This window comes from Ostrea edulis, chromosome 8 (genome assembly GCF_947568905.1).
Source record: "Ostrea edulis chromosome 8, xbOstEdul1.1, whole genome shotgun sequence".
Classification (NCBI taxonomy): domain Eukaryota; kingdom Metazoa; phylum Mollusca; class Bivalvia; order Ostreida; family Ostreidae; genus Ostrea; species Ostrea edulis.
This window is the reverse complement of record NC_079171.1, coordinates 17404700-17418663: the sequence shown is the minus strand read 5'-3', so window position 1 is coordinate 17418663 and position 13964 is coordinate 17404700.

Below are 13964 nucleotides of genomic sequence, written 5' to 3'. Positions count from 1 at the left end.
GTGTGTTCTACAGATTTATGTGCTTTCTCTGTGTGTTCTACAGATTTAAGTGTTTTCTCTGTGTGTTCTACAAATTTCTGTGTTTTCTCTGGTCAGTGTGTTCTACAGATTTCTGTGCTTTCTCTGGTCAATGTGTTCTACAAATTTATGTGCTTTCTCTGTGTGTTCTACAGATTTATGTGTTTTCTCTGGTCAGTGTGTTCTACAGATTTCTGTGCTTTCTCTGTGTGTTCTACAGATTTCTGTGCTTTCTCTGTGTGTTCTACAGATTTATGTGTTTTCTCTGTGTGTTCTACAGATTTATGTGTTTTATCTGTGTGTTCTACAGATTTATGTGTTTTCTCTGGTCAGTGTGTTCTACAGATTTATGTGTTTTCTCTGTGTGTTCTACAGATTTATGTGCTTTCTCTGTGTGTTCTACAGATTTATGTGCTTTCTCTGTGTGTTCTACAGATTTATGTGTTTTATCTGTGTGTTCTACAGATTTATGTGTTTTCTCTGGTCAGTGTGTTCTACAGATTTATGTGCTTTCTCTGGTCAGTGTGTTCTACAGATTTATGTGCTTTCTCTGTGTGTTCTACAGATTTATGTGTTTTATCTGTGTGTTCTACAGATTTATGTGTTTTCTCTGGTCAGTGTGTTCTACAGATTTATGTGCTTTCTCTGTGTGTTCTACAGATTTATGTGTTTTCTCTGTGTGTTCTACAGATTTATGTGTTTTATCTGTGTGTTCTACAGATTTATGTGCTTTCTCTGGTCAGTGTGTTCTACAGATTTATGTGCTTTCTCTGTGTGTTCTACAGATTTATGTGTTTTCTCTGGTCAGTGTGTTCTACAGATTTATGTGTTTTCTCTGTGTGTTCTACAGATTTATGTGTTTTATCTGTGTGTTCTACAGATTTCTGTGTTTTATCTGTGTGTTCTACAGATTTCTGTGTTTTATCTGTGTGTTCTACAGATTTCTGTGTTTTCTCTGGTCAGTGTATTCTACAGATTTATGTGTTTTATCTGTGTGTTCTACAGATTTATGTGCTTTCTCTGTGTGTTCTACAGATTTATGTGCTTTCTCTTGCCAGTGTATTCTACAGATTTAAAGTTCTGTGAGAGACTGTGGAAATACAAATGCCAAACAAATACAGGATGCAATGAAGCTTTGTTGAAGTAACTAAAACACCCAGCTAAAAGACTGGTAAAAGCTTTAGCTCTTTTATTTCTTCCAATTCACAAAAGCCAAATCTTCAAGTCTTCATCTTCAAAACATATTATAATGCAATCCATTTGCCCCCGCCATTGAAAATGGGCGAGGGAGCTTACAATGTTATCCTTAGATGTCCGTCCGTTCGTCGGTCCAAAGTAGTTTTTCTACCTCTAGTTTGAGAATACTTAGCAGTTTAAAATCATATTTGCCGTAATCTTTGGATATTATCGCAGAAATAAAAAGCATGTGTTTTATATCAAACTATATGAGTTGTACATTTTATACAATCTAACTCAATCGGATTAAAAAGTAATCAAGATAATTTTCTATTTAATTCTGTATTCTCCGAGTCGGATAGTGAACGCCGCATTTGAAATTATCATGATCACGTGACGTTCCACGCGGAATTTCGAAAGTCAACAAATTACAAACACCATGATGAGATGAGAATTTCGTTTACAGTATGTAGTCGTACTGAATGGTGATTTCATGTTAAACATGAAATTTAACTCCCCCTCCATTGCTCAAAGTGGTTCTCTCTACCCTGTTTCTGTCTGACTGTCTTTCTTTGCTGAATGTTGCCCCCCAACAGCCACGCTTTCATTTACAAAACTTTAGATGGAGTCTTTCAATTAATTCAGTATTCACATAGCCCCATATTTCACAGCCGTATAATAGTATTGGTGTTACAATTTTGAGAAACAATTCGTATTGACAACTAATAGATAAGTTACGTATACGACCCTTTCTTAAAATGTCATACATTGCCTGTGTGCCTTTATTTACATTACGTTTAATTGTAATAATAAATGTCATACATTGCCTGTGTGACTTTATTCACATTACGTTTAATTGTATTAATAAATGGCATACATTGGCTGTGTGACTTTATTCACATTACGTTTAATTGTATTAATAAATGGCATACATTGGCTGTGTGACTTTATTTACATTACGTTTTATTTTATTAATAAATGTCATACATTGCCTGTGTGCCTTTATTTACATTACGTTTTAAATTGTATTAATAAATGACCATCCACGTGAGAATACAACACCTAAATATACAAATTCTTTTACGATTTCAAGATTTTGAGTATCAAATTTAAATATACATTTTGGCATTCTTCCATTTGTAAAAACCATAACTTTCGTTTATTTATATTAACCTTTAACTTCCATATTTTGCAGTATTCACAGAACAAGTTAAGTTGTTTTTGCAAGTCAGCGTCAGATTCAGCCATGAGAACTGTATCATCTGCGTAAAGCAGTAGGAATAGTTTTAGGTATATGAATAACTTGTCTTCGAGTTCCTGACCCATTACAGACAGTCCTATAATATTTTTGTCTATAAAAAACTTTTCTAAATCGTTCAAATAAATGGCAAAAAGAAACGGAGACAAATTTTCTCCCTGCCTTTATCCGTTATTGCAAGAAAAATATTCAGATATTTCACCTTGAAACGATATTCTGGATTTGATATTTTCATACATATTAAGAATTACTTTGAACATTTTCCCATTTATATTACATGTTAAAAGTTTATGCCACATAGCCGATCTCCAAACCTTATTGAATGCCTTTTCAAAATCTACGAAAGTGCAAAATAATTTCTTTTTCTTACTCTTTAATATGTCAATAAGCGAGTTAAGAACAAAAATAATATCTGTTGTAGAGTAACCTCTCTGGAACCCAGCTTGGTTTTCACATATGATGTTAAATTCATCCGATGATATAGTCAATCTTATTGTTTAATATCGATGTGAAAAGTTTACCTACACAGCTTAATATCGTGATCGGCCTATAATTTCTAGGATCGCGTTGTGCTCCTTTTCGTTTATATATTGGAATAATGTTTCCAATTACATGTAACCACTCGTTTGGTAAATTGCCACTATCTAATATAACGTTGAATATTTTCACATATGAACTTAGTAGCTCATCAATGGAGTATTTTATGTATTCGTTTATTATTCTATCATCTGAACTAGCCTTTCCATTTCGTAAATTTTTGATAGCTTTCTTGACTTCGTCTTCAGTTATTTCTGCATTTATGATATCATCAACGCGTTCATTTTCCTTTACATCAACATGCGGGAACTCCCCTCCACCATAATCGGCTTCATTCAGATCTCTAAAGTATTTAAAAAGAGTATTTATATATATGTTATTCCTACACTTTGTCTTCTGATTACCATTAATTAGCTTCCAAAATTCTCTTGGATTATTGCTTTTTAATTTATCAATTTTTTTTCTTCATTTCGTTCCTGTGTTCCCTTATGGATTTATATATGTTTTAGCATTTCTTCTCACTTCTAATTGTGTTTCTGTATTTTTATTTTGCATGTGGGTACGCCTAGATCTGTGTTATTTTTTCCTAGCAATTTTACATTCTTTGTTGAACCCGGGGTTATGATGTGAACCAGGGTTTATGATATGAACCAGGGTTTATGATGTGAACCAGGGTTATGATGTGAATCAGGGGTTATGATGTGAACCAGGGTTATGATGTGAATCAGGGTTTATGATGTGAACCAGGGTTATGATGTGAATCAGGGGTTATGATGTGAATCAGGGGTTATGATGTGAATCAGGGGTTATGATGTGAACCAGGGTTTATGATGTGAACCAGGGTTATGATGTGAATCAGGGGTTATGATGTGAATCAGGGGTTATGCTGTGAATCAGGGTTATGATGTGAATCAGGGGTTATGATGTGAATCAGGGTTTTTTTCTCCCTTTTGAGTTCCGACAGTGGATATAGCTGCATCTGTAATTATTTGACATAAAGTCTCTACACGGTCATTAACGATGTGTTTATCACAGATAGTGATTTACCAGATCTAAAAGAGGAGCGTTAATATTGTACATATGATTATCTTCATGTAATTACTTGAGATCCGCGCCCTCCTTTCTGGACTTTGCGCGTTAAGGTGGCTCATTACATTTAATGTGCTTTACTGTCGGGACTTGCATGTCTTCTCAACACGAACAAATAATCATCATTTGAAAAACATTTTAGTAATTTTATAACACATCTCATTAATTCTGTAAAACATTCAGTAATTCTATAGCACATTTCAGTAATTTTAAAGCATATTTCAGTAATTTTATAGCACATTTCAGTAATTTTATAGCACATTTCAGTAAATTTATAACACATCAAGGCCTTTATACACACTAAATCTATTTTCAAAAATATTTCAGAATTGACGGGCAAAGTCCCAAACTACTATAGTAATAGTATTCCTAGCTATCTTACATGTACCATAACAATGATTGCGTAGTCACGTGACAGTTTATCCACTACATGATCTGAGGAAGAGTGGTCAATGGAAATGTTTGCTTAAAATATACACGGTGATTGTTTCATACTTATGTGAATGCAAATTCCTTCCCGTTTAGAAACACCAGTAGATATTGCACTAATTGATAATCTTCTATAGAGTAGGGCATCAAACTCAAGGTACTGAAGAGTGACAAGAACACTAACTCTGACTGGTCATTATCTGTTTTAAATGCTTTTGCTGAATAAAATTTTCTCGTGTAAATTTATGTACAAGAAACTTCATAACTTTTGACTACGAAATATAGAAATTTCCTAGTGATAGATCGCTCGTCGCCTCTGGCAACGGCGCTCATTGACTTAAACGTGATCCAGTACCGTATAGTCTTATCGGAGTTAATGCCTGTACTCGTCTCGATAAGATCTGTAATGACAACATTCTGACCAACATACATGGCAAAATAGATGTTTAATGTGCATCTAAATGTGCATATTGACATGTTTTTATTTTTATCGCATAATTAATCAGCTTTGACAATTAGTACGTATCAGCGGCTATTGTCATGGTATTCATAATCAATCTGTAAAGAAAATGTAGATTCAAAATCTTAATGTTTATTTTCATTCTTTGATAACACATCTACAGATTTGTTTTTATAATGTTGTCTCTGGTATGTATAATAGGTATACTATGCTTTATAAAGTCCGAGAAAATATTTTGTAAAGATTCATGTTTCAAAATGAAGGTGGACGGCAGATGTAATTGTATGTTCGGTTTACCTCCTATTGACAGGATAGATAATGTTAGAAAAGGACTCACAAGCAGCCAAAAGGTGAGAGTGGTGGGTTTGAACATAGTTTATTACATCAAAGTACAAATGGATTGAGGAAAAAGTTCTGATATTGGTTTAGTAAGTTTAAATCCTTGTAGACCAATGTTGCAAAATACCCGTGCTTGGAAATCGGTACCTACATGCAGAGGTTGGCCCACAAAGGTTATGACCTTACGCAAGGACCTTCGAATATTGGAGAATTCATCAATACCTCAGTTTGATCTGACAAGCGAAAATTAAAAATTAAGACCCCCAGTAAAATAGATAAACAACGTAAAGAACATAAAGGGGATAGTTCCGCTAAGATGTCTCAAAATCGTTCATTGTAGGGGAGGGCAATCAAAGATTTTTTAAAGATATAATTCATTGGATTGATCCATCGGTTTACGGGTTCAATCCATCATTTCCAATATGTCAATGTCTCAAAGACACTACCTGATAAAAAATATTATTATACTTATCTTTCATTCAAACATTTAATAAACTCGCAAATTAAACAAATTAAACTCTGTCTCATTAAATCAGATACATTGTTTTATTACACTTTAACCCTTTCTCTACCGGCACATTTTAGAAGGTTTTAATGACTAAATGACAGTATTTTTAAAATCGATTTAAATCTATCTCAGATATCTGTACCCCGATTTGGGGTAGGCATATGACATATACTTTTGTTAGGAATTTGATATGAAACAATTTTTTAAAATAAAGTTTGTCATGGTATCCCATGACCTCAAAGAGGTCTACGGGGTCAAAGGTCATATAAGAGCACATTTTTTATTTATCATTTATTCCCCAACCTTCTTTCTCTGAAATATATATACATGTATAATGTATTACGACCCCTCTCACTAGATTAGAGTAAAAAAAATAGAAAATTCTAAATGTATGAGCTGATGTGTCTTTTAAAATACTACAAAAACATCATAATTAAATGAATCAAATTTTATGCTTTTATTTACTTAATTGGTTTTTACCTAGTTAAAAAAATAGATTTTGTTTTTTTTAAAATGATATATAAACCATATATTTTATGTCCGTCGTAGTCCAGTTTAAAACGCGCTATCGGTCATATTGACCGATACGGTAGAGAGAAAATGAACATTCAAAAATGAATCCATCCTGTGCTGATACAAAGTCGTTGGTAACTGCCGAAATGTTCAATGCATTTGAGCCTCCCTGCTTAATGTTTGCACGTGCGTCAAGTACAGGTAAAGGCATTCGACTCCGTTTGGAGACTGGGATTGTGGAACAAAATTTTGAACAATTCAGTTGATGGAAAATGCTTCAATGTTATTGTAAATATGTACAATGGTATTAAGGCAAGAATTAAGGCAAATAATGTTTTCTCTGAAAGTTTTCCATGTACTAAAGGTTTTAGAGAAGGCGAAAACCTATCACCTTTTTTATTTTCAATATTTTTGAATGACCTTGAGAATTTCCTTTCAATACATGGATCGAGGGGGCTAGAAACAGTTTTAAATTTATATGAAAATGAATTTAACATGTATTTTAAATTGTTTGTGCTATTATATGCGGACGACACGGTATTGTTATCTGAATCTAAGGAGGATTTACAGTACCAACTAAATATTTTTCGTGAATACTGCTCATTTTGGCACTTGAAAGTTAATGAAGGAAAAACTAAGGTCATGATTTTTGGTAGGGGGAGACAACCAACCGATTTAAAGTTTGTATATAACGGTTCTGATATTGAAATTGTAAATCATTTTCTGTACTTAGGTGTATTATTTTCAAGAACAGGGGCGTTTCCGAATCATATTAGGTATTGATATGACAAAGCTATGAAAGCTATGTACATGTACAGTGTAATTTCTAAGTGTAGAAACCATAATTTACCAATTGATTGTCAATTAGATTTATTTGACAAACTTGTTTCACCAATTTTATCAAATAGCTGTGAGATATGGAGTTTTCCAAAAATAGACATTGTAGAGAAATTACATCTGAAATTTTGCAAATATATTTTGAATCTTAATAACTCTACTCCAAATCATAATATGGTTTATGGAGAATTGGGAAGATATTCCTTAACTTTAAACACAAAAGTACGAATGATTACCTTCTGGGCAAAATTGGTATATTCTCATAAATTGTGCACTAAATTATACTCTTTTTCACATAAAATAACTTGAACATCTTGGATGAAATGTATTAAAAATATCATTGATGAATGTGGATTATCCTATATTTGGTTGTCTCATAGTTCCTAGTGTAAAATGGTTACGAAATACTGTTTATAGAATACTGCATGATCAATCTGTACAAAAATGGCAGAGCGATATTTTTAATTTGCCTAAAGCAATCAACTATAGAATTTAATACACAACACTGAATCTAGAAAGTTATCTCATACATCTCCCAAACAAAAAGCAAAAATATTATGTAAATATAAATGTTGTAGTGTCAAAATACCAATTGAAACTGGTAGATGGCATAATGTTCCACGAGCTGAAAGAAAATGTACACTTTGCGACTTGGATGAAATTGGAGATGAATATCACTATCTTTTAAAATGTAGTAATGTTGATATTGCATCCATGAGAAAATTCTGTTTACCTGAAATATATCACTTAAATTCTAATATATTTAAATATAATAACCTCATGAACTCAAAGGATAAAATTTTGCTGTTAAATTATGTAGATTTATAAGTTATATTAAGGACAGAGTCCAACCTCCAGGTTGATTAAGAGGTCTACTAATTGCGTATGTGCTGATTTGTATTGTATATATGTATGTATCTTACATGTTCTCTACACTGATGTAAATTAGTTTATGATAATAAAGTGATTGTCATTGGTAGATAGATTTACATACACATCTTGCGTCTCTGTTAACAATAGCTCTCCATTGTCCACAGATCGCCCGTTACTCGCCACTCCAATGCGCAGATATCGCCATTACCAATTTTCTAAAAAAAAAAAAAAAAAAAAAAAAAAAAAAAAAAATTGCCGCCCCTGCTGCCCCTTTGCTAACAACCTTGCCATTAGGGCGAACGCTTGATAAGAGAACTCAATCTTTTACATAGGAGGGAGGGTCACTACATACATTTTTTCCCAACCTATTTTCCGGAATAACACAAAATATTCTACAATTGGAGATGTATAAGACTAGAAATCGGCAAACATTTATTTTTATCTACCAATATTGGGTGGGGGTGTGGGGGGGATGGGTGGGGGTGTTCATGTGGGGTGTGTGTGGTGGTGGTCGGAGAGGGAGGTCGAGCACACCCTTCCCTCTATATGCTCATGTATTGTAACATTTAGCCGATCTAAAGGAAATAAAGATGCTGATTGAGAAGAAAAACAACAGATATTATATTGTTCTGTTATAATATCTAATGAGGTTAATTATTGAAAAGGACTCGCTTATTTTGGACTTTTGGGGTATGCAAGACATTGTTGACATGCGTTAGAGAGGTTTTCAACAAAACATAATTCAATCAACTCATGTAGGTTATATTCGGAAGGGGGGGGGTGTGTCCTGAACCCAAGCACCTGAGGCAAAAACCAGAGGTTTGTATTTTCTGTTGCACAAAACAAAATGCTTTTTTTTTCTTATTGACTCTCGATGTATGAATATACAACCAAACGGAATATTCAGGGGCTGGTCCAGGAATAAGTTAGGGGGCGCAACTTCAGGAGACAGGGGGTCTGGGGTCACCTTAAGACCTCCAGTGGGTCAGGGCGAAGCGGGGATAGCCCCCGGAAGCCCCTTGATTAATAGATTATATATATCTTCTGTGTAGTGATTTTTATTATTTTCTGTCACTCTAACAAGGTGAAATTAATAAAATGACACATATTTATAAAAGTAACAATAAATCAAAAGATCTTGTCATTCATTTCTCTGAGAGTGAAGGGGAAATAATGATTGCCTCTTTTATTGTTTTTTGTTTTTCCTAAACAAGAGACCATTATTTACCTTAAATTGAAAATTTTAGGGGACCTCGCGCCCCTTTTAAATCCGCCACTGAATTATTTTTAGATGGTACACATTTTAGGGAATAAAAAGGGGGGGGGGTAAATATCTTTATAAAATAGAAATGAAAAATCTAGGTCCAGTGCCTGTGATGATACATGATAATAAACGACACATGTGAATGTTCGCATTCGAAGGCGAAATTCCACCAAACTTTTAAAATTCAAACGTGTGAAATTATCCATGTGAAATTGCATGCCTGAATTGGAAATATTCGAAGTGAATATATGTTTTTTCTGTTATATTAACGAACATGTATATAATGAGTTGTCTTCCATTATCGTAGTATCTCAAAATGAATTAATATATCATTTTTCAACTAAAAACAGCTATTTCACGGTGCATATTTATACCCGCGTTCTGAGTGTCACTGAGGGGAAGGGAACCTGTGTTCTAGTGTATCATAACCCGCGGTCCTTTGTGCCCAAATTCCTTCACCCGTTGTTATAAAAATATGAATTATGAGCTATAAACCTCAAGTTGAAGGTTAATATTTTAATGTATTATCTATTATAGATTGGTGGAGGTACATAGATAAAAATAAAATCAGAGCCTGTTCTTCTTCAGCAGATATAGTCGAATAAAGTGAAAAACTCGTTCATTTCTCATAAACTTTTGATAATAAAACAGTCGTGTATATTGAACATCCACTTATAACACTCACAATTTGGTTAGAGCAAAGCACGATTATCACTAAGATGATTTTTTTTATTTATTTCTGTTATGGACTTTGCGTGCAATCGGTGAGAGTATATATTATGTACTTAACCCAAACGGCATTTTACATCTTTGACCCGGTTCTTAGTGTCCTGCCCGGCTCTTAGTATCCGAACACCCGGCGTGAAAGTGGCTCAGTGATTTGATAATCAAATGAAATAAATGTTCTTTAATAAATATAGACTTAATTCAAATATTGTTGGTATCTGTTTATCCTTTTTTGCCCCTTGTTTTGACCTATGTGAGTGTTGTTTTAGTATTGGCCAAATCTGTAAATATTGACCATCAGTAAATATTGACTATCAGTGAATATTGACTATCAGTGAATACTGACTATCAGTAAATATTGACTATCAGTAAATAATGACTATCATGAATATTGACTAACAGTGAATATTGACTACTGACTAACAGCGAATACTGACTATCAGTGAATTATGACTATCAGTGAATATTGACTATCAGTGAATATTGACTAACAGTGAATATTGACTACTGACTATCAGTGAATACTGACTATCAGTGAATTATGACTATCAGTGAATATTGACTATCAGTGAATATTGACCATCAGTGAATTATGACTAACAGTGAATAATGACTATCAGTGAATACTGACTATCAGTGAATATTGACTATCAGTGAATATTGACTACTGACTAACAGCTAATACTGACTATCAGTGAATACTGACTATCAGTGAATATTGACTATCAGTGAATATTGACTATCAGTGAATATTGACTAACAGTGAATATTGACTATCAGTGAATATGGATTATCAGTGAATACTGACTAACAGTGAATATGGACTATCAGTGAATATTGATTATCAGTGAATACTGACTAACAGTGAATATTGACTATCAGTAAATAATGACTAACAATGAATATTGACTATCAGTAAATATTGACTATCAGTGAATAATGACTATCAGTGAATATTGACTATTAGTGAATATTGACTATCACTTAATATTGACTACTGACTAACAGCGAATACTGACTATCAGTGAATATTGACTATCAGTGAATACTGACTAACAGTGAATATTGACTATCAGTGAATACTGATTATCAGTGAATATTGACTATCAGTGAATATTGACTATCAGTGAATACTGACTATCAGTGAATATTGACTAACAGTGAATATTGACTAACAGTGAATATTGACTATCAGTGAATATGGATTATCAGTGAATACTGACTAACAGTGAATATTGACTATCAGTAAATAATGACTAACAGTGAATATTGACTATCAGTGAATATGGACTATCAGTGAATACTGACTAACAGTGAATATTGACTATCAGTGAATATTGACTATCAGTGAATATTGACTATCAGTGAATACTGACTATCAGTGAATACTGACTATCAGTGAATACTGACTATCAGTGAATACTGACTATCAGTGAATGTTGACTATCAGTGAATATGGACTATCAGTGAATATTGACTATCAGTGAATGTTGACTATCAGTGAATACTGACTAACAGTGAATACTGACTATCAGTGAATACTGACTAACAGTGAATACTGACTAACAGTGAATATTGACTATCAGTGAATACTGACTACCAGTGAATATTGACTAACAGTGAATGTTGACTATCAGTGAATGTTGACTATCAGTGAATATTGACTATCAGTGAATACTGACTATCAGTGAATACTGACTATCAGTGAATATTGACTATCAGTGAATATTGACTATCAGTGAATATTGACTATCAGTGAGACGATTACACGTACTAAGTTTTAACTTTGGACAGCGGTGGTATACCTTTAAATGAGGATTTGTCCTTTTGATGAACAATTCTGAAGTTTCGTACCTGATAATTTCAACAAAGAAATCATAAAGATAGTACTAATAAAGATAGTACTAATAAAGGTAGTACTAATAAAGATAGTACTAATAAATATAGTACTAATAAATGTAGTACTAATAAAGGTTTACGAATCGGGACATTAGGATTGGTTTAAGGAAGGGAAATGAGAGAGATAATATTAATTTGGTTGTTGCACATCTTTAGAATGATCTAGTCTGATCTTTGATTTAAATGAATATCATTTTCTACCATTTTTGAAGTTACAATTATCTTTTGAAATACATGTACATGTAATGTGTGGTCTAAAAACAAATAATAATAACGGAAGAAACACGTATTTCTTTTCAGATATTTCTATTTTTCACAAACTCCGTTAACTTTCTGATATGGAGTGGAGAAGGATCCAAAGAGCTCCAAAAGCTCCAATTAATCCAGATCACTGGGAAAGGGGAATGCTGTCCCGTGGAAAACTATGAAGTGACGACAAGTATTGCAAATGTATACCATCAAACAGTGTATTCATACGCGGAGGATAAGTCTATCTTCTACACCGAAACAATTGATATCAATCAAGCACGCAGAATGACAGCACGTGTGTGGCAATTTTTTAAACAATACATCGGGCATAGGAAAACAGACTACAGACTATTAATTCTTGATTTAACATACACTAAAGAAGATTTAGGAGAGACAATTCTTGGAGAGAACGCCATCATCCGGATAAACATATCCCGCCATTTTGGATACCTACACTTGCTGAGTACTTATGTACACGAGCTGGCCCACTTCCTGGAGAACAGATACTGCGAGGACGATCACGGGAACACGTTCTACTGCCTGGGGCTGACGCTACTTAACATGCTACAGTGTTCCCACGTGGATCTCACGGAGTTTGGGATATCACAGACAGATATAGAAAAACTGGAAATTTCTATTATGTAGAATGATATCTTTGATAGTCTTTAAAAATTGTAATGAAACGCTTTGCACAATTGTTCATTAAAGGGATACGTCAATTTGAGTGTCGACGGCACTGATATTTTCGGTGAAAAAAAATAAAAAAATGTTGCTATTTAACAAAGTTAGCGCAGAAGTGTAAGGATGTTATTGTTAATATTTCATTGGCCCAAATATCATACATTTGTTACGTAAGCATATCCTGTTGATTTTTTAAAATGTCAATTTAAATCAAGAAATGATATAGAAAAACTTACATTCTGCGGCAGAAGATTATTTGTATTGAAATGCTATAACATGCATATTTTAGTATGATACATCGTCAATATTTCTACCCCTAGACATGCATTTCAATATTGCAATATACATGTAGATCAGGGTATTATTGCCTTTTATAAATCAGTATCTTGGTCTCTGACAGTGTCAATAATCTAATATTAAGTTGACACACCAACCTTATGCTTGATCCAGTGTGATTGATTTAAAGCCTCTGTTGTTACCTTGGGTTACTGTGAATATTCTTCAGATTTCAGAGGGGGTCACTAACAACTTTTCCTCTCTCTGATTCTCTGTCCTATTCGTCCACAATTATACCCGTGGGTTGGTCCACAATCCTGACACAATTATACCCGTGGGTTGGTCCACAATCCTGACACAATTATACCCGTGGGTTGGTCCACAATCCTGACACAATTATACCCGTGGGTTGATTCGCAATCCTGACACAATTATACCCGTGGGTTGGTCCACAATCCTGACACAATTATACCCGTGGGTTGGTCCACAATCCTGACACAATTATACCCGTGGGTTGGTCCACAATCCTGACACAATTATACCTCTGGGTTGGTCCGCAATTCTGACACAATTATACCCGTGGGTTGGTCCGCATTTCTGATATATTGACAAATGTTATGCATTGAAGTATTAAATTTTGTATTTGTTTTTAATTCAAATTCTTTGTCTTCTTTACGAGAGAATTTACTTCATATGCATCAATTTTGATATTCTCGTATAGTAGTGTCTAACAACAAAAACACATTTTACATAGTGTGAAGTTCATAATATGATACAGGTCTACTACATACAGTAGCATTTGATTGTTACGCACAAACTGATTGTTACTGCT